This window comes from Heteronotia binoei, chromosome 12, assembly GCF_032191835.1.
Source record: "Heteronotia binoei isolate CCM8104 ecotype False Entrance Well chromosome 12, APGP_CSIRO_Hbin_v1, whole genome shotgun sequence".
Taxonomy (NCBI): Eukaryota; Metazoa; Chordata; class Lepidosauria; order Squamata; family Gekkonidae; genus Heteronotia; species Heteronotia binoei.
Window position 1 is genome coordinate 55,070,152 of NC_083234.1, and position 21,565 is coordinate 55,091,716.

Below are 21,565 nucleotides of genomic sequence, written 5' to 3' on the forward strand. Positions count from 1 at the left end.
AGCATTACTTGGGAAATCTTTTCACTAGAGGGAGAACCAGGCTCTTTATCTATATACCTCCCCAATCTTTCTTTTGTTTAATATGGTGGATGGGGAGTTTACAAATATACCAGCAGAGAGATGGAACGGGTTTGCCCAGAAACCCTGAGCCTTCATCCCAGGCAGGAATATCTTTCAGTTCCTTCCCATTTTCTCCAAGGCACACACCACACCAGGCATCCAATATGCAGACTCTTAATCTGTTTTATTAATAGCATGAGGGGCCTTCTGTCCCAAGTCTGAGTGGGCAAGGTCAAAACCACATGGCACAGGAAAGGGAGTTTATCATGTCACTGCTGGAATCTCCTGGGGAATCGGCAGAAGACGCCTGAAAGACAAAGAGGATGGGGGTGAACACATGAATCTGATTCATACCAAGTTAGATCACTAGTCTTTCCGTTCCTCTGTCTCCTCAGTTCTCCAGGCTCTAACAGAAAGAACAGATTCCACCTAAGATCTTTAACTGTAGGTGCTGCCATTGATTGGACCTGGAGCCTTCTGCATACCAGAAGCCGCTAATTAAGATACCAAAATGGGCGTTTGAGGGAGAACTTGGCTGGAAGTTTCAGTTAGCTTATGAGGAAGTTGCAGGAGCAGTGGAACACAATCAAAGCCGGAGTTTGTGTGAAGGCAAAAATTTTTCCTTCAGAAGCAACGGAGGGACTCCTGTGGAACTTTATTATTGAGTCCTAGTACTCTGTTTAAAAAATTAAGAGACTGTGTGGGGTCCTCCCTGTAATACTGTATTTGAGACTCTTGTTTGTCTTTAATTTCTACTGTATGAATGCATGCCCACTTTTGTAGGCTGTTCATTATATGATAATATAATTTACTTAATTTTGTATATACTAGTCAAGAGTGTTTGTTTTTGCACAATATTTTGGTTATTTTTGTATTCTGCATACCAAGCAGCTGCACCATTAATGAGAGATGTACTTTCTGAAGCAGAAGACAATGCAGAAGCCAATTTCAAAGAGCTCTGAGAGAGAGCAGAGAAGAAGTGCTACAAGGGTGAGGTTTGGCTTTCTAAACAGCTGGGGAAGTTGCTGATAATTTCTGAGTCTGTGACAGTGTGATTGCTGAAAATTCTGAGTTTGTGGTTGCTGGGGAACTGCTGTTTGTTTGGTTTGAGTGGGCTGAAGGTGATTGTTGCTGATTGATTAGGGGTGGCTGTGTTCCCCACCCTTTTTGCATTATTAAGCTGCGCCTTGCGAGAGGCGCGAGCCGAAGGGCGAGAGCTAAAGGGCTCTTGGCCTGTGGCTCTTGGCCTGGGGGCTGTGTAAGGACCAGGAACCCAGATCCCTATTTTCCTTGTGTTTCCAATCAGGTAAGTAGACCCTCCAGAAAGAGAGCCACATAAACAAACAGATTTAAAAGGGGACTGTATATTTTAAAAAAGATATCATGAAGGTAGAATGCCAGCAGGGAGGTGGGGGCTTGCCAGTGTTTTGCACTGAGTGTCATATGTATGACTATCTGCCCACAGAACAGAAGTCTTGGGTGTGTGCTCGATGCAAGGAGCTCCTGGTCCTCAGGGAACGAGTACGTATCCTTGAGGCCGAGGTGACTGACCTGGAGAAGCAGAGACAGCCAGTTAGGCACTCGGGGAAGACTCTCAGGGATGTATTAGATGAGCCTCACTCTGAACGTGGCAGCCCCGTTGCTGCCAGAGAGCATGAGGGTCGAGAGGGAACCGGGCACCATGTTGAGGATAAGGGGAATGTGCCCTCAGTAGGGACCTCTTCTTCAGTTGGTGAGTGGGTATCCTTTCGCGCCAAAGAACCATCCCTGGGCAGGAAGAGAGGGGGGGTCTTGGTAGTTGGTGATTCGATCCTTAAGCAAATAGACAGCTGGGTGGCAAAACCACGTACTGACTGTATGGTGACTTGCCTGCCTGGTGCGAAGATAGCGGACATTACGCGTGTAGTAGATAGGCTGATAGACAGTGCTGGGGAGGAGCCAGTGGTCATGGTGTATGTTGGCACCAACGATGTCGGGAAATGCAGTCATGACGTCATGAAGGAAAATTTTAGGCTGCTAGGCGGGAGACTTAAGGCCAGGACCTCCAAGGTAGCCTTCTCAGAAATGCTACCTGTTCCACGTGCAGGGCTGGAAAGACAGGCACAAATTAAAAGTCTCAATGTGTGGATGAGATGGTGTAGGGAGGAAGGGTTTAAGTTTGTTAGGCACTGGGATGCTTTCTGGAACAAGCGAGAGCTGTACAAAAGAGACAGTCTCCACTTGTCCCCAGATGGAACCAAGCTGTTGGAGCTTAAAATCAAAAAGGTGGCAGAGCAGTTTTTAAACTAAATCTTGGGGGAAAGCCGACAGGAGATGAAATGTCTCTGGTTTGGGAGGACTCATCTCAAAGAGATGAAGGGTTAGCTGTTACTTTTCTTCCGGGGTAATGGATCAGAGTTGTCCACTGAGATGGTGACAAACAGTATGGACTGTCTGTCAAAGTCTCGAGGCGGCAGGAGGAAGGTTACGGACCTAGCTTGCCTGGGAAATTATGGATGTTTGTATACAAATGCTAGAAGTGTTAAAAATAAAATTGGTGAGCTGGAATGTTTAGTGTTGGGAAAAAACATGGACATTGTGGGAATTTCAGAAACTTGGTGGAATGAGGAGAATCAGTGGGACACGGTGATTCCTGGATATAAGTTATATCAGAAGGATAGGGAGGAAAGGGTTGGAGGTGGGGTGGCTCTGTATGTCAGAGAGGGTATACAGTCCAGTAAGACTGAGGTCAGAGAATTCGATTCCCTTCTAGAAATGCTTTGGGTTGAAATAGAGGGCCCCAAAGGAAATTTAACTATGGAAGTTTGTTATCGCCCACCAAATCAAAAGATAGAGGACAATTATAATATGATGGAAGGATTAAAGATAGTGACTAAACGTAAAAACTGTGTCGTAATTGGTGCTTTTAACAACTTGCAGATTGATTGGGTCAATATGTGTTCAGGTCGAGAGAAAGAGATTAAGTTTCTAGATGCTTTCAATGACTGTGCTGTGGAGCAAATGGTCACAGAACCTACCAGGGGTGGGGCGATCCTGGATTTGGTCCTAAGTAATGCCCAAGACTTGGTGAGAGATGTAAAGGTGATCGCACCGCTTTGGAGCAGTGACCATAACGTTATTGATGTCACCATTTGTATAAATAGGGAGTTGTCCCAAAAGACCAGCACAATCACGTTTAACTTTAAAAGGGGTAAATTCTCTGAGATGAGGAGGCATGTGAGGAGGAAACTGAAAGGAAAGGTAAATACAATCAAAACCCTTGGGGAAGCTTGGAGGCTATTTAAAACTACAATCCTAGAAGCTGAGATAAAATATATACCATAAGTTAGGAAAGGCACAAACAGGTATAAGAGAAGGCCTGCATGGTTAACAAACAAAGTAATGGAAGCTGTAAAAGGTAAGAAGGACTCCTTTAAGTGGTAGAAAGCTAGTCCAAGTGAGATTAATAAAAGAGAACACAAGCTGTGGCAAATCAAATGCAAGACTGTGATCAGGCAGACAAGTAATGCACATTGGGCCAAGAATCCCAGCTACAAATACAAGATGATGGGTTATGAACTGGCAGAGATAAATCAATAGTGCGGTCTCGTTTGGAGTACTGTGTGCAATTCTGGTCACTGCACCGCAAAAAGGATATTATAGCATTGGAAAAAGTCCAGAAAAGTGCAACTAGAATGATTAAAGGTTTGGAACACTTTCCCTATGAAGAAAGGTTAAAACGCTTGGGGCTCTTTAGCTTGGAGAAACGTCGACTATGGGGTGACATTATAGAGGTTTACAAGATTATGCATGGGATGGAGAAAGTAGAGAAAGAAGTCCTTTTCTCCCTTTCTCACAATACAAGAACTCGTGGGCACTCCATGAAATTGCTGAACAGTCAGGTTAAAACGGATAAAAGGAAGTACTTCTTCACCCAAAGGGTGATTAACAAGTGGAATTCACTGCCACAGGAGGTGGTTGTGGCTACAAGCATAGCCAGCTTCAAGAGGGGATTGGATAGTAATATGGAGCAGAGGTCCATCAGTGGCTATATTTTAGCCACTGTGTGATACAGAGTGTTGGACTGGATGGACCATTGGCCTGATCCAACATGGCTTCTCTTATGTTCTTATGTTCACCCCCTAGATTCTCACCAACTACAGGCTACTTCATTGTTATCTGGTGCCATTAAAAAAATGCAGCACAAAAATGAGTAAAATTGCCTGGCACCAACTGCATTGCATATTCTGCCTCTGATAGGCACAGGAAAGGATAAAAATTACATCAAGCAAAAAGTCATGGTGACAAAATTCTCAGACTCACTGAAATAATAACTACTTTCCTGCTCAGCAGCTAGATATGGCAGACAAACTGGTGTGGGTTATGGCAAACCATGCAAAATCCAGCAGGAGACTGGCAAAGGAAGTTTTAAAAGTCTGTCTATTGGTTTTAGGATGCCCAAGAGGTACAGTGTTTCAGAAATTTCTCCTGATTCATCTTTGCTGTCATAAGGACTAGAAACTTTTTTTAAAAGGAATCAGAGACTCTTTCACACACACACTGTTCTGTTTTTGTTTTCATTACAGAGTCTGCATTTGGATAAAATTTTCTCAGAACTGCATGTATGGATGACACATAATATACTAACTCCCCAAAACAGTCTGTGGCGTGCAGGCAGGAATAAGAGTAGATCATTTTACTAGTCAAGGTCAGTAGGCTTTGAAAACATACCAAGCCAAGAGAGATACAAGATTTTAATGACACACTTAGCAAGTATCTTCCCTGCAATGTGAGCTCAGAATTGCAATTTGCATTATATTCATCATTGTCCGTAAAGTGAATACCTTTAAAATCCAAAGCAACCCTAGGGATTTAATTGGGGAAGGTAAACTGGTATCATCTTCTGTACCTTTTTTTTCCCTCTGATTCAAACTGATCATTGTGGGGAAACACTTCAAAACCAGCCCCACTGCCCTAAAAAATGTCACATGTGTTACTCTGACAATGTATTAATGACTTTAAACTCACCTCCTCCCCCTATGCCTCATCTTGACAGGCCACTGTGAAAACAAAATAAAAAGAGGTGCATCGTAGGGTTGCCAGGTCCATGTTGGAAAATACCTGGAGATTTTGGGGGTGGATCCAGGAGAGGGTAGGGTTTGGGAAAGGAAGGGGGCTCAGCATAGTAGAATGCCATAGAGTCCACCCTTCGAAGCAGCCATTCTCTCCAGCAGCAATAGAAATTGGGACCACAGAGGGAAATCTGGAAGCTATTTTCTCCAGGAGAGCTGATCACTGGCAGCTTGAGATCAGTTGTAAAAGCAGGAGATCTCCAGGCTCCACCTGGAGGCTAGCAACCCTAGGTGTATGACTATATTACCATCAAATGCAAAGGAAAGAAACATGCAGGCATGCATTGCTTAATTTCTAACACACACAGAGAGTGGTCAAAGTTCTCAACATATATATATAGTCCATACAAGTGTTTGCTTCTTCTGCCATTTCAAAAATCTAAATTGTTCACTGTTTTAAGCATACAAGAGTAGCATCTTTTCATTCTTACCTCCACTGGAGAAGAAGACAATGTTATCACTCATCATGCCTTGACTCTCTCCAATTGTTGTCAACTGTTGCTTAATCTCTGGACTCACTTCACTGTTCTTGGCTGAAACAAGCAAACAAGCAAGCTCTGACTCTTTCTGACCTTCCACCTCTAGAAAGCAGCCGGCTGAATCAACACACACACACAATCTCCAAAACATGGAGCTCTGGATGAGCATGTGGATGAACTCACCCCTTTAGTTGAGTCTTCCAAAAGAGAGAAGTCTTGGAAAGTTGTGGGTATAAATGCTAATTCCAGTGGCTATTGGTGGTGCCCCCCAACTTAAAACATGATGGACGGTGTTCAGCTTGGACCACAGAGTACCCCATATCACCCAGCTACAACATTAGTTCCTTACCAGAATGGGAGGAGAGAAAGCCAGAAAACATTTCATCTGGGTCATCTTGCCTTGAGTGCTCATAGCACAAAGGTTCATCAAGGTGTCTCTCAGATGTTAACTGGATTTGTAATAGATTCACATTCATCTGGTGTGGAAGTTGTACATTGAGGAAGCAAACAGAGTATATTTCTCATGAGGCTCCAGCCCTTAATCATGGAAACAGCTGGCCCTCTCCACAAACATATGCACACACTGGTTGGGAGGGGAATGACACGATGCGTGCTTTCCCCCTTCACCAGGCATTGTCCTTATCCAAATACTCTTGTTCAGTCCTCTGTCAACTGCTACCTCATCATTTAAAAATCCGTTCCTATTTTTCAAAGTATGTTCTGTCTTTGAGGCTGTATAGGTATGACTTTTGTTTACCCTAGAATCTTACCCTAGTTGTACCAGTCATAGCAGTTTCTGCCAGCTTAAGCCTGTTCCAAAATAAACCTCCCTCCCTCCCAGGCTATCAAAATTTAAGAAAACTCATGGGATTATCTGCTAACAATTAATTCCCATTGAGTAAATATCAGAAAGCCATTCTGAGTCATTAGCAGGGGACGCTTTGTAGAAAAATAGGTGGTGGAGCTCATCCAGGGATTGTTATCAGCTGCACCTACTATTCAATGGACAACGTGGGGAGGAGGAGGGTGAACTCTTAGGTTCAGGAGCTGTGCTCCTGTGAGTGCCTGCTGAATCCAAGGCCTGGTCATTAGCATAATTAAAAAATGGACCCAGATGCATGAGAAAGAAAAAGCTACATTTAAAAACAAAATCCTGAGAAACACATGACAATAGTTGTGTCAGTTTTACTACTGGGGATCATGTATTTTGTGATTCAGATAGTCTGCCGTAGTTAAAAGAACCATGGGTTAAAAGAACCCATGTGAGTCCCTATTGTTCATACCAAACCAGCAGGCTTCCCAAATTCAGATGCATTCCTAGAGTTGAAACAAAGAAAGGAGATAACCAGCCAGGATTTCTCCTTCTGACAGGCCTGATCACAAGTAATGTAGTCCACAAGTAATGAGAGTTTGTCATGATTAAGGGGTTACATTAAATTCTGCACATACACCTGCAAAACAGTTGCCTCAATATTTAGTTCAGTTCAGAGAAAACAATGGAAGTTTTATTTTAAAAACATACCTGTTTATTGAATACTCAGATTGCATGCTTAGACTATTCAGGACAGAAGCAAATTTGATGGTGAGGGGAATGGGTGAAGAACAGTGCCTGGTTCATAATAGACCACCTGAACATTATGACAAAATCAGCTAGCCTGTGTCATCAAGGTTAGGGCCATAGTGATGGGTTCTATATATTAAAATAAACACACACACACACCCCAGGACAAGAAACTGTTCGGTTTTGTTTGTTTGAAGCAGTGGTTAAGTGCACAGACTCTAATCTAGAAGAACTGGATTTGATTCCCCACTCCTTCATATGCACCTGCTGATGTGACTTGAGTCAGTCACAAGTTCTCACAGAGCTGTTCTGCTCAAGAGCAGTTCTGGGAGAGCTCTCTAAACTCCAACTACCTCACAGGGTGTCTGTTGTGGGGAGAGGAAGGGAAAGGAGATTGTAAGCCACTCTGAGACTCCTTTGGGTAATAAAGGGCAGGGTATAAATCCACACACAAAAACCTTTATTGGTATATATAAAAATATAAAATAGAGAGAGTCAGTCAGGTTACAGATTAGGACAGTAAAAAATCCATACAGAATAAAATTAGGATTACAAGATAAAAACAAAGTAGCAACATAGTAAAACCTGATAAATAGTACTACTTATCAGGATGAGTAACCATAGTTCTATAAAGAAACTTTGCTACTAATTCAGTTATTTCCAAATTAGAATTATCAAGCAAAAAAAGAACCTTAAAATCATCAGAGGTCTCTAAAATTTGGGCTAATATGGGATATAAAAGATCCCAGTGGAACACCCAATAGAGAGGACACTGGAGAAGAACATGGACAGTCTCAACACAATCCATGAATCCAATCTCCTCCTCTTCCTCCTCTTCATCAGTTTCCTCTTCTTCAATCAATAAATGAAAAACTGGAAGGAAGAGGAATACAGATACATTCTGCTACCAACTCCTACATCACATGTTGCCAAATAAATCATGTTCAAGTGGATGGGAAACTTCTGGAGACACTTTTGGTTGGTAGGGGCCCAGTATCATTAAGTTGTAGCACAGCAAACATTTTGTTAATTATGTTCTGGAGTTGCCATAAGGTGGCTAAGATATGTTTTAAATAAATAAATAAAGCCAATGGAAGATGGGCCCATAACCGTTTTGTGTGTGTGTCTCTGTCTCTTATGCAGTACCAGAAATGGCTGCTGAAGTTCAATGCTTGGTGGGTCCCCTGCGCTGGAAGGCTGCCTCTTCCTTAGCCCCTCTGCCATACTTCACTCTCAAGTCAGGAATGTTAACTGAATCTCAGCTCTTAAGATCAGTGCTGGAAAGAGAGCAAGCAGGCTTGACAAGTGGGGCCAAGGCACAGGTTGTAGGGTGTCGTGCTCTGGGTACCTCCCCCGGTCTCCCGGCACCGCCGTCGCCCCTCCCGGGCACTCTGGGGCATTCCCCGGAGGTCTCAGAAACAGGGGTGGGAGCCAGGTTACTTCACCTCAGGCCCCCCGTTCCCCTCTGGCTGTGCACGGACTCCTTTCTCTCTCTCAGGAGGCAGCCCCACTGTGCACTTGCCAGCTTCCTCCCTGACCTCCTCCTTCCCTCCCTTTATCCCCCCGTCTGAGTCCTCCCCCCTCCTGGGTTCTGCCCCTCTCTGGCTCCTCCCCCCCTTCAAAGCCCCAGACGCCCGGGAGAGGCGCGCCGGGGCTGGGCTGCCTGGGCGTGCCTCGGGCGTCTCGGACTTCTGCAGCGTGCTGGGGTGTGGCGTCTCTCGCCACCACGGGTCAGGCGGCTCTCCTCCTCTTCGCCCAGCGCTGGGCTCAGCTTCTCCCTCCTGCTTCTCGACGTCTCCCTCTGGCCGGGCTCCTCGGACCTGGAGACGGGCGCGGTGGCTGAGAGGCGCCATTCGGGCGGCTGTTGGCACTCCGTCAGCCCAGGTGAGGGGGGGCCGCCGCGGGGGCTTGGGAAGGCGTGGGAGGCGCAGGGGGTCCCCCTTGCGTAGTCCTCGCCCGGGCTGGGCGGGACATAGGGGTTTTCAGAACTTGCTCCTCTGGGGACAGAGGGGGTGGCAGGAAGCCAGAGTGCTCACAATTTGGAGCTCAATGGGGCCCAGGATCCAGTCTTTGATGGCTTGATACTAGACAGATTAGGAAGAAGATATTAGGCTGCTAGTTTGGCCTGCTGCAGTGCCTTCTAGCTTCCTGAGAAAGGTGCTTTGCTCAGCCTCAGAATAGATAGGGGAGGAGGGATTTGTAGGCATCCTGCCTCCTCACCATCAGGACTTAATTGAAAGCATGCCCAGCAGCCATTGTGATCATTTCCCCTGAAGATCATTTCAGTTTCCAAGTGCACTCCTGCTTGTATCATAGATCAGATTGCTTTCTTGAATAACAAGCTGATCTTGAGCTCTTCTTTCTAGCTTGCTGGGACATGGTATCCCATTCAATATGTGCTGAAAAACGTAGAGCCAGAGGATGTCCTCACCATTGATGAGGTATTGGAGCCTTCTGATGCAGGAGATCTGGTTTTCAAGATACGCTTCATTCAGTAAGTTCCCTTTTGTTAGTGTGATCATTAACTTCCTTTGTAAAGTGCAATCTGCTCATAAGGTCTGTACATGTGCTGGAAGGACAAACCGACTAGCCATGTTTTCCATCCTAGAGGGTTGCATTCCACAATTAAATTAAGAAGTAAGCATGATTGAAGGAGAGCTGAACTAAATTTGGTACTCAAACTGTTCTCCTTTTACATTTTTCTAGTAAATATGCTTGATTTGTGAATGTTCTGAAAATATTTGGTAGCCGTATGGTAGTATCCTCTATTCACTGTTTTCTGTGTTTTTCCCTGTTTTGCTGTGATCTTTCTGAAGATAAGAATTATTATTCTTGTCTATGGTGCTACACATTTTGTATTGGACTAGGTATCAACACTATGACATCATCCAGAAGAGGGCAATGGGCTGAAGCCTTCAAAAGTGGAGGGAAACCCCACCCAGGCCTGGGCAGCAGCAATTCTAGGAAAACCTCACCAAGGAGGTGCCCCTGGGCCCATCACTTTCAGTCTTCAAGAAGCAACTGAAGTCAGTTGTATTTAGAACCATATATGACTGATTTCTTAATCTATTGGCAGGACTAACTGGAGTTTACAAAGTGTGACCTTTTATGTGTTTTTCTAATTGTTCTTTTATTTATATTGTTTTTAGCTTGGTTTTTTAATACTCATTGCATTTACATTATAAGCCACCCTGAGTTCCACATGGGAGAAAGTTTCAGAGAGTAGCTGTGTTGGTCTGCAATAGAAAGGTGAGATTTAAATCCAGAAGCACTGGAGAGACCAGGAAGAGATTCAGAGTTTAAGTTTTGCAGAGTCAAAGCTCCCTTCATCAAGCTCCAGCAGGAATGGAGATCTATGAGGTTTTTTTTATCTCATTCAGAAGGTGGGAGGAATGTGGAAAAGAATGCTTGTAAAGGCTTCAGAGATACATGCATATTGGGATCAGCTTGACTAGTGCAGAGGGAAAGTGCTTGGGGAGTAGGGTTGACAATCCCCACTTGGGGGTAGGGGATCCCCTGGTTTGGAGGCCCTACCCCACTTCAGGGTTATCAGAAAGTGAAGGAAGGAGTTGAATGTCTGCTAGGCATTCCATTATACCCTATGGAGAATGGTCCCAGTAGGGTATAAGGGAGAATTGATCCATGGGTATCTGGGGCTCTGGGAGGGCTCGTTTTTGAGGCACAGGCTCCAAACTTTCCACATAGCATCTGGCACCTCTCCTTTAAAAAAAAAAGACCAAGTTTCAAAAAGACTGGACCAGGAGGTCCAATTCTATGAACCTCAAAAGAAGGTCCCCCCATCTTTCATTATTTCCAAAGGAGGGTGTGCATTTAAAAGGAGAGTGGTCCCTTTAAATGTGATGGCCAGAACTCCCTTTGGAGTTCAATTGTGCTTGTCAAAACCTTGCTCCTGGCTCCACCCCCAAAGTCTCCTGGCTGCACTCCCAATGTACCAAAAATATCTTCTGAGTCAGACTTGGAAACCCTATTGGGGGCAGAAAACTAGCATCTTTAGTAAGATAAGGCTGGTAACAGACAGCCGGTTTGGGGCAGTTTGCAGCTGCCCCGAACAAAGCCGGTCTGAACAAGAGCGCCCCGGAGCTTCCAAACACCGCTGCAGGAAGGGGTGGGCCTTGGGCAGCTGGGGAGTGTCTGGAATGCTCCTGCATCCCGCTTGCGGCTCCCCCAGCGCTCTCCAGGCACCTCCTGGTTTTCCAGATGGCCGGGAGACGCCTCAGAGGCGCTGCAGTGAAAAGGAACCACTTTGAAAGTAGTACCTTTTTGAGCTGGCTCCGGCCAGCCTGGGATGGGACCGGGGCAGGATGGGGACAGCAGGCAGATGTGCACATGTGGACATGCTTTTTTGGTCCGCCTGCCTCCTGTCCCCCAGGCAGCTTTAAACACCCATCTGTTCTCACCCTAAGAATCCTATCTCCAGTCCTACCCTGTGAATCTGTTATTCTGAAATTGTGAATTCAGCAATCTTGCATTCCAATTGCTCTTTGGTGTGCGTGTATGTGTGTATTTTGTGGTTTGGGGTTTTTTAGGACTGCCAGCCTTAGGCCTGCAATGGAATGACCTAGAAGATTAAAACTTTCTCCCACTGGCTTTTGAGTATTGTGGTTTTTAATGTTAGATTTATTTCCAAATTTTCCTCTTAGTAGGGACTGTTTGTCCCATATGGAATGGAAGGGTGTTTGAGCTGAGAACTGTATGTGACCCTCCCGCCCCCAGTGGTGTTGTTTTGTTTGAGCCAGTCTTGTAGCAGGATATCCCTTGGTACCATTCTGGCTCTATTCCTTACTGCACCCATTCCTTATTGCACCCAGGCTTCCCAATCCCCAGGTCCCAGCGGGGGATCCCCCGGTTTTACAGGCTTCCCCCCTCCCCCAGCCAGCTGGCCGGCGGGGGAAGCCTCTCCCCCACAGCCATTATGCACCTCCATGAACAATTCCCATAGGGAATGATGGGGAATTGATCTGCGGGTATTAGGGGCTCGGGGGGGGGCTGTTTTTTGAGGCAGAGGTGCCGAATTTTCAGTATAGCATCTAGTGCCTCTCCCCAAAATACCTCCCAAGTTTCAAAAGGATTGGACCAGGGGGTCCAATTCTACGAGCCCCAAAAGAAGGTGCCCCTATCTTTCATGATTTTCTATGGAAGGAAGGCATTTTAAAAGGTGTGCTGTCCCTTTAAATGTGATGGCCAGAACTCCCTTGGAGTTCAATTCTGCTTATCACACACTTGCTCCTGGCTCTGCCCCCAATGTCTCTTGGCTCCACCCCCAAAGTCCCCAGATATTTCTTGAATTGGACTTGGCAACCCTAACTGCACCAGGTGGGTATTGTAATTCCAAGAATGTTTGTTGTTGACCCTGCAGGTGAGAATCTCTGTTTGAAGAATCAAAACAGATGCAACTGTAGCATAGAGCTTGGCTATAGACAATGGATGGTCCCATGTGTTCAGGATGGTGACTGGAGGCCTAAAGACAGGATGGTGACTGGAAGCACATAGGGAGAAAGGTGGCCACAAAAGGTGGCTACTAAATGAACAAATGAATAAATAAACTTGTTATTATTAGCTTTTCCTAGCAAGAACATCATTAGGAAAAATGTATATAGGATTTTGAGGTCTGTGTGTTTTCGCCATTTCTTTTTATCCTTGTTCACCCTGCTGCTTTACAGGCCATGTATGTTTTAAAGTTTGGTAATTAAACAAATATGTTATGAATGCTCAAAGCATAATTCCTGTAAACACTGTGCATATTCAGCCCTGCTTCCTGAAGAGAGGAAAAGAGGAGAGGGCTAGTGAGCTCTCCCATCTTGTGTGAAAACTGTCATTGATGGTCCCTGTGCTAGATAGCAGGAGCAAAGCAGGATATGAAGCAACTAGGCAGAGTCTTTAAACACAACGCAGATACAGACTGTTAAATGCACAAGTCCATCTAGCAGGAGAGTCTTCCAGATTTCTTGATGGCAGGAGTTACTGCATGCCAGGAGGAAACAGAACTGGGAAAGCTGTGAGGCTTTGCCAGGCTCCTGGGACACAAGGATAGATAGATAGATAGATAGATAGATAGATAGATAGATAGATAGATAGATAGATAGATAGATAGATAGATAGATAGATAGATAGATAGATAGATAGATAGATAGATAGATAAATTTATTGTCATTGTTCTCAACAAAAAGAGAGCAACGAAATAAGGTGCTCTTCCACAAACATACCAACACATCAAACACACATATTCATATTCATACCATTTAAATACATCTAAAACCATTTAAACCATTTAAATACATCTAAAACAGATAATCCTTCATAACCCCGCATTTAGCCTAACCACAGCACTTGGATAGAAACTGTCCTAAGGAGGTGGGTCTTGTGAGAACATTCCTTCACACAGACCAATTCCCCACTAGCCTTACGCCACTCTTACTCTCCTCTTCTCCGCGGGGCTTCCATTGGATTTTACACTATCTGCTCCAGGGCTGCAAGTCACTTTGCCTCTTTCGTGCAGCAAACAAGATCCTCTAAAAACCAGTTTCTGGTCACAGTGATATTTCTGTGGCCCATTTTTTTAAAAGCCTGGAAAAACCCTCCAGCAGTGGGGGAGAGGTGCAGTCACAGAAGGTTGAGGCAAGAAAAGTGTGGGGAAAACTTCCATGTTGCTAGTCATTGCCATGGGGGATGCCTCTGCAGTTGCAGCAGCAGAATCATCTCCATGTGGAATGGAAACATCCTATTTTTCCTTTTCTTCCCTCAGTGATGGAGAATGTAAGACATCTGAAATTAATGGGGTGCACACAGACCAGCGTGGTGTATTCACTATTACTGGTAAGTATGTGTCACCTATAAAATGGAGAGAGATAAGATATTTTTTCAGGGAGATGAAGTCAGCTTGGAAGAGGTATTGCAATTTGTGAAGTGCATAGGCCTCCTTTTTTCCCTCTGATCAATAGGTTTGGCAGACTTTTGCACTGTTTCTTAACCCTCTTGGATCAGAGATGACCATGGAAAATATGGGTGTCAATACTAAACCAATTTAATTCCCTTAGTGCCAGTCTCAGTCCATCAATTGCTTACCAATGGTGACAGAATCAAAAAGGAGACAACAGCAACAAAAACCACAACCTTGAGGCAGATAAGCATATATATGTTTCAACATGCTAAAAATATATATGGGGTCCCAGCATCTTATGCATTTGAACTCGAGAAGCACACTCAAGAAGAGATGATAGCTGTGAGATCGTTGTTTAATCTGGGGGAATGGTCTATTTCTGGAGTTTATGCTTTGAAAAAAGTGTTTGAATGTTCCTTAATTGTTCTCAATGAAAAAACAAAAATGGTTTGATCTTGAATTCTGTTTATATTGCTTCCTGCCCTCTGTTTACTGAGTTGTTTAGGGATGGACTGCTTTCTGAGAAATTCAGGAAACTGTATAGAGAGAAGTGAGATTTCTGTTTGTAATTGGTGTTTTCTCTTTCAGATTCCCCTGAAGTCATACACATGATGGATGTAGATTATGATAATTACCACTTTATGCATGTTATAAATGAAGATACCTTTTCCATGTTTCTCTTAGGTAAGTGTCCTGAATGAAACTTGGCATGCTGGCAGTGGATGAGATAATAAAATGTTTTGGATGTAGATGAAAATTCTTGAAAATTCTATGACCCATTTTTTAAAAATGTTTTGATTGTTAAAAATCGTGCTCTTCACCCAAAGAGATTGTAACAGGATACACAGATACACCCATATATAGTCTAATGGCACACATGCACACATATTAGGAATTTTGCTAGCATCATTTAAACTGTTTTGACTTCATTCAGAATTACACAGAAGGTTTGTCTGAGGACAGGCTGCAGATTCCCTTTGCTTTTAACATTTGGCAAAATCCAATGAGTGCACAGATGAGTATCAAGATATAGATCAAGAGAGTGGCCAGGTGTATTCCCAGTTATTTTGATTTCCCTTGGATGCTTCAGATTATTTGTATGAGGAGGGATGCTAAAGTGAACCATGAACGTTCGTATACCCTAGAGAACTAGCTAGTTTACAACCAAATGTGCCCCTCATGTTAAAAAAAGGAAAGGAAAAGGATTTATAAGAGGCAGATTTTGGAACTGAGATGTGAGCATTGAACTGAAGAAGTGTTTCTTTTAAAAAAAAAAGTGTGCAGGGCTTTGGTACTTGAATCTTCATGCAGTTTGGTTGTATCCTGGCTTATCGAGTGAGCTTTATGAGTGTCCAGTTCTTAATCCCTCCTAACTTCCACTGCCAGCCAACTGAGCAGGGAGGACTCAACAAGGGATCTTGAGTAGATGAAGGGGTTCAAATCCAAAGACTGTTGGTCGGTCCTTCTACCCTCATCATTATTTACAACAAGACTCTTTCCTTGGGCCTCAAGGCAGAACACGAGAGGCATCAGATGACATGAAAGCAAAATTCAAGGACATCGCTGCATCTGTGGGATTTAATGTGAACCAAATAACCGCTGCAAGGCTAGCAGGTAAGACAAATTACTTGTTGAAGTTATACCCAGTTGTCTGAGGGAAATACACACCCATGACATGAGTATAGATTCTCTTGGCCATATGAAGAACGATATGAAGTAATCTGGTTAACTAGGCTAATTCACCCCCATCTTGTACTCAACCCACCCTCTGGTGTCCTCAGAATGGCGAAGCTGGGAAGGCAACAGGCATAGCACATCAGGAGAAAGGCACCTCATGGCACCCCTAGGCCAGGTGGTGCCCAAGGCGGCTGCCTACTTGGCCTACTCTCACACACTGGTTCCATGGACACAGCTTCCTTTCCAGCAGCTACCCAGCAGTTGTGAGGAATGTTATTTTAAAAAACACAAGAGAGCCCCAAACTGCTCTCAACTGCAACATGGGAGGAGGATGGGCTCCTGCCTTAACCCTCCCCCCATGCTAGTTACATGACTTTGGAGCTGCGTGTGAAAGAAATAGCCAGCGTACAGTTCCAGTTTTATGGAAACAACTCCATGCCAGAGCATTTTGATTCACTAAAGTAAGGGGGGAGAGGCACAAACCCCTCCTCCCCTCCCCCCCACATTGCACTTCTGAGCTGAATTGAGTTCCTGCCAATTTAAAAAACGATATTCCCTGCAGCTGTTGTGTTGCAGTGGGGGAAAGCAAGGTGGTCCATCCGCACCTGACCAGCAACTAAAACATATAATTTAGTTTGGCCCTGAGATAGCCAAGGATAAGGCCAAAAATACCGATTAAAAGACCTCTGCCAGAAATTGAGTGATTTATTATTGATATCAATCAGAAGGGCCCAAAATAAAAATAGAAATGTTGGAAATAGAAAACTTTTAATCATGTTTAGCCTGTCAGCCCAGAAAAACCCTTGGGAAGTCCAAAGTTTCATTTTCGGTTGGCATTCTTGAAGCAAAGATGAGAAGTTATGGGATAATACATCTTTTAGATTAGGAGGGATAATTATCCCAAGACACCTCCATGGGGTATTTTTCCATTTATAAGAATGTTTCTGTATGATACATTTTTTAAGTGAAAGGGAGGTCCAGATTGGCACTATGAAGGACTTATTTAGGTTGACTTTAAGTCCAGAGATATTTTGAAATAATTAAAAAATGCCATGAAGTTTAGCTAAAGAGATTTCAGGATCTGATAAAAATATAATTAAGTCATTTGCATATAGACTGACAGTATGGGTGATTACCTATCTTTATTCCAGAAACGTGAGGTTCATTCTGGAGAAGAAAAGCAAGGGGTTCTATCACTAAAGCAAAGAGTAAGGGCATCACTGTCTGGTGCCTGTACCTAAAGGGATAGAATTAGTAAGGAAATTATTAACATAAATTTTGGCAGAAGGGGTGGTATAAAGTACGGATTGCTCTTTAAAAATTTGGACCAAATTTCATATGAGATAACAGATTTAGTAAGAAGGGTAGTTCGACACTGTCAAAAGCTTTCTCTAAATCAATTGAAACTATTATAGATTATTTTTGGTTTTGCCTGCAGTGAGTGATAATATTTAATGTTCGCCTAATGTTGTCCATCATAGTTCTATTGGGAATGAAACCAGTTTGATCCAGTTCAATATAATGTGAAATGATATTTTATTGATGGTTTGCAAGGATTTTAGCAAAAGAAATTCATCACAATTTAAAAGAGCAATAGGTGATATGAGGCAGGATCTTCTATATCTTTATTATCTTTTGAAATGGTAATAAGGTGTGCCTCACTTCATGTAAGAGGCATTTTCCCATTGTGCAGTATATGATTGCAGAGTTTAGTAAGCGGGTAAGTAGTAAGTACACCAACCTTCTGGGAAAAATGTGGTTCAGTAGCCAATTTCATGCACTGTTGGTAGCATTGTCCACAAATTCAATCTTTTTGGACTCAGATATTGCATCAAATCTATGTAATTACTCAATGTAAAATTCCTGTTCACCAAGAGATTGCATTACTCTTTAATTGGGCCCACCCTTCTGGGGACAAAACTAAAACTAAATTAATTTCTTACCTCCTAGCAATCACACACATTCTCATCACCCAAAAATGGTGTGACCCCTCTTCTCCAACAATAATCAACTGACAATACAAACGTTGGGAATTTTATTTATATAGTAAGATTTCTAGTTGTTCTCCTATTCCTAACTTAGAACTATATCAGAAATCATTTCAAGAAATGTGGCAACTCATGGTGCACTACTTAATGGACAATAACATTCTTCCTACTAATCCTTCATATCCAAAAATGATCTTTTTCTGATTACTTATACCAACCTCTTAATGCAGAACCCGATTAGTGAAATGTGTCATAAGATTTCATATAGTTTTCTCTTCCTCCCCTCACCTTTCTCTCCCCCTCCTTTTTCTTTTCTTTTCTGCTTTTTCTACATACATATTTACATGCCTACATAAATACACATTTATGTACTCAGAGTTTTCCTACTTGTATATAAGTCATTTTTCTTTTATGGTCATTGTTACTGGTATTTGAATTTGTATGTGTGTTAGTATTCAAGTTTAAATACATATCTTTCATAAAAACAACAAGAAGAAAAAAGATAGCCAAGGATGAAGACCAGGAATATCAAGATACAATACTGAAATGAAGCATAGGCCGTTTTCGCACTTACCTTTTACTGGCGCGAGTACCCTCCTGACGCCGGCGAATCTGCATTGATTTCGCACCAGAAGCTCCGGCGCTCCCAGAAGCGCCGGCTACTTCCGTCGCTAAGCCAGCGCAAACGGAAATCGCAAAGATGCAGGAAAACGTTTGCGCTGGCTTAGCGACGGAAAGCGCCGGCGCTTCTGGGAGCGCCGGCGCTTCTGTTGCGAAATCCATGCAGATTCGCCGGCGTCAGGAGGGTCGTGGCGCCAGTAAAACGTGAGTGCGAAAACACCCATAGAAAGCTACCCTAGAGCCACATGTCCCTTCTTCCAGTGCAGTAAGAAACAGGCTGTGCTACAGGACCTCCTCTGTTGGCAGGCAGGTTCACAGTAGGCTGGCATTGGCGGAAATCATCGGAGCTGGAGTCTTGGTTTGTGGCATGTCAGGTACAAGTTGACCCTGAGTTTAACACATCTCTGTCCTTGCAGACCCTGAAATGAGGAACACATCCTCTGAGTCCAAATTTTGGACAAGATTGTCTGGAAAAAGACAGAGACTGAACATATGAACATATGAAGCTGCCTTATACTGAATCAGACCCCTGGTCCATCAAAGTCAGTATTGTCTTCTCAGACTGGCAGCGGCTCTCCAGGGTTTCAAGCTGAGGTTTTTCACACCTATTTGCCTGGACCCTTTTTTTGGAGATGCCAGGAATTGAACCTGGGACCTTCTGCTTCCCAAGCAGATGCTCTACCACTGAGCCACGGTTCCTCCCCTAGGACTCATTTCCTGTCCTGCATCCCAACCATTTCACCTGTTATCCAAGTCCTGTGATGGGTGGTTCTTAATATCTCCCCAAAGCCATTTTCTCTTGTTTCTTTACGCACACTTGGAAGGGTATCTGGTTGTGAGTTACCAATTGATTGGAAAAAAAAACAGCTTAGCTTACTCCTGTGGTGATTTCTTTGCTGACATCTGCAGATGAAGCTTTCTGCAGTGGGATGATAGGAACATATTGTAGATCAGCAGACAATTATGGGCTTCTATTTGCTGGGTCTAATCCTACATCTCTTGCTATGGTGACCAGATCTCTTTCCTTTCACAGAGTCATGCCCATAATGTTACTAAGTATAGGTAAGTTCCCAGAATTGAAAGGCTGTGTGTTGGTGGGAGGGGATCTGAGGTCATAAAAACCAGTGACAACAGGCAGCCATCAGACTTGAAAAGAAAAGAGGAGATCATATGCTTTCTACCACATGCAGTGGGGAAAATGGCAATGTAGAAATCTGGGGACCTTTTGTAAGTTTGAAATGTAACATTCAGGCCCATTTTGAAAAACAGTTCTCATCAAGGAACTGGGAATGAAAAATTGCACTGGGGGAAAACTGCTACGGTATATTCTAAGCCTACTGTGCGGTTCCTGACGTGGCTTCCAGTACAATCTTATTCAGGTCTATTCAGAAGTAATGCCTCCTGCTTTCTCTCAGCTCAGGTAGATGTGTTTAGGATTGCAGCAATGAAGAAATTCAATAGTTCTTCCTGTGTCAGTGACAAGAGACCCCACTTTGCTCAGCTGGCAAAAGCAAGCTACTGCAAGGGCAAGCTGGGGGTGGCACTCTCCCAGGAGACAGGAGTTCCTAGGCTGGAAAGTGAAGTTGGCACTGAGGCCGTGCAATCTGGACTATGTTTCTGGCAGACCCTGGGGGCTAATTTCACCACCTCAATTGCAAAAGACTCAAAGCCAGGGCTGCTGTTCCCTTTGCAGTGTGTTCTGGACCCTTCCTGGCTGGGCACAGAGGAGAAGCCTTCCCCTTTCCAGGGGTGGGATCAGAAGAACACTCATTCTGAGTTCGAATTTGAGATTCTAAAGTGCTGCACTTACCAACATCTGCAAATTTAACCATTCCAAGAAATATACGTAGTTGCAGAAATATTCCAAAAACAACATCAAAAGATAGGGGTCCCAAATCCCCCGCTAGGCCTGGAGACCCCCGATTTGGAGCCTCCTCCTCCCGCTGGCCATAAAAGGGAAAGCGGGGGGGGAGGGGGAGAATGGCAGCCCTTCCCACCCAGCCCCGATCGCAGCAGCCAGAGCTCTTCCGTTTTCTCAGGCTGCTTCCCGCGCCCAGTCAGCTGGCCGGTGAAGGGAGGGGAGCCCAGCCACGCCCCCAAAGGACCATGTGCCTTTGCACCTCCGGAGGTGAGTGAGTTCTGTCTCCTGCATCAGATTTCCCAGAAAGAGGGGGGGGCGGGGGGGAGGGGGGGGAGAGGGAACGTCTTCTCATAGGGTATAATGGGGAATTGATCTGGAGGTTTCGGGGGCTCTGGGGGAGCTGTTTTTTGAGGTAGAGGCACCAAATTTTCAATATAGTATCTAGTGCCTCTCCCCAAAGTATCCCCCAAATTTCAAAACGATTGGACCAGGGGGTCCAATTCTATGAGCCCCAAAAGAAGGTGCCCTTATCCTTCATTATTTCCTATGGAAGGAAGACATTTAAAAAGGTGTGCTGTCCCTTTAAATGTGATGGCCAGAACTCTCTTGGAGTTCAATTATGCTTGTCACACTCTTGTTCCTGGTTCCGCCCCAATGTCTCCTGGCTCCACCCCCAAAGTCTCCTGGCTCTACCCCCAAAGTCCCCAGATATTTCTTGAATTGGACTTGGCAACCCTATCAAAAGAGCAAAAGATAAGAAAAAATGTGCAACGTTTAAGTTCTCCAAAGCCTTTCACAAAGCTGGATGTTCCTTATAAAATTAAACAGAACAAACAAGAAACAGGGGAACAAAATAGATGTCTCTAGTCATGATGGAGAGACTCCCAGTCTGCACATGGTAGAGTCTTAAGATGGAGGTTAAGAGCCACTTTCCAACACAGGCAGCACTGTTTGCCTGCTGCACAATGTATGGGATGGTCTGTAGTGGTGGCCAAACCACATTGGTGGAAATCTGTCTGCTGCCCATTTCTGACCTTTTCTTGATAAATCCATAATTAGATTCCAAGGAAGCACTTTATGTGCAGCAATCTTTGTGTACATGGCTTTAATTTGAAGAAATATGAAAAGACATTGTGTTGCATTTTTCCTCTTATTAAGCACACCAGCAAAAGTCTCTTTCACAATCCCATTTGTCCTTTAACAGGGAAATCAGAATTTGGAGGAATTTTCAAGGAATGCACAACCACATTATTGGCATTATAGTCCAGATGACCCTCACTGCAATCTGCCACATCTTCTGATTCAGTTT

At 44.0% G+C, this 21,565-nt stretch overlaps 2 long non-coding RNA genes across 2 annotated transcripts; one reads left to right on the forward strand and one right to left on the reverse strand.

Moving 5' to 3' along the window:
* Nucleotides 1–243: 243 nt before the first annotated feature.
* Nucleotides 244–5,704, reverse strand: LOC132580269 (uncharacterized). Its single transcript, XR_009556040.1, has 3 exons — nucleotides 5,603–5,704; nucleotides 5,068–5,099; nucleotides 244–367 (listed from the first exon to the last, which is right to left on the reverse strand). It is a non-coding gene; the product is annotated as an uncharacterized LOC132580269 (long non-coding RNA).
* A 9,819-nt stretch (nucleotides 5,705–15,523) lies between these two features.
* LOC132580699 (uncharacterized) lies at nucleotides 15,524–20,254 on the forward strand. The gene is made up of 3 exons (XR_009556074.1): nucleotides 15,524–15,723; nucleotides 19,429–19,457; nucleotides 20,089–20,254. It is a non-coding gene; the product is annotated as an uncharacterized LOC132580699 (long non-coding RNA).
* Nucleotides 20,255–21,565: the final 1,311 nt, after the last annotated feature.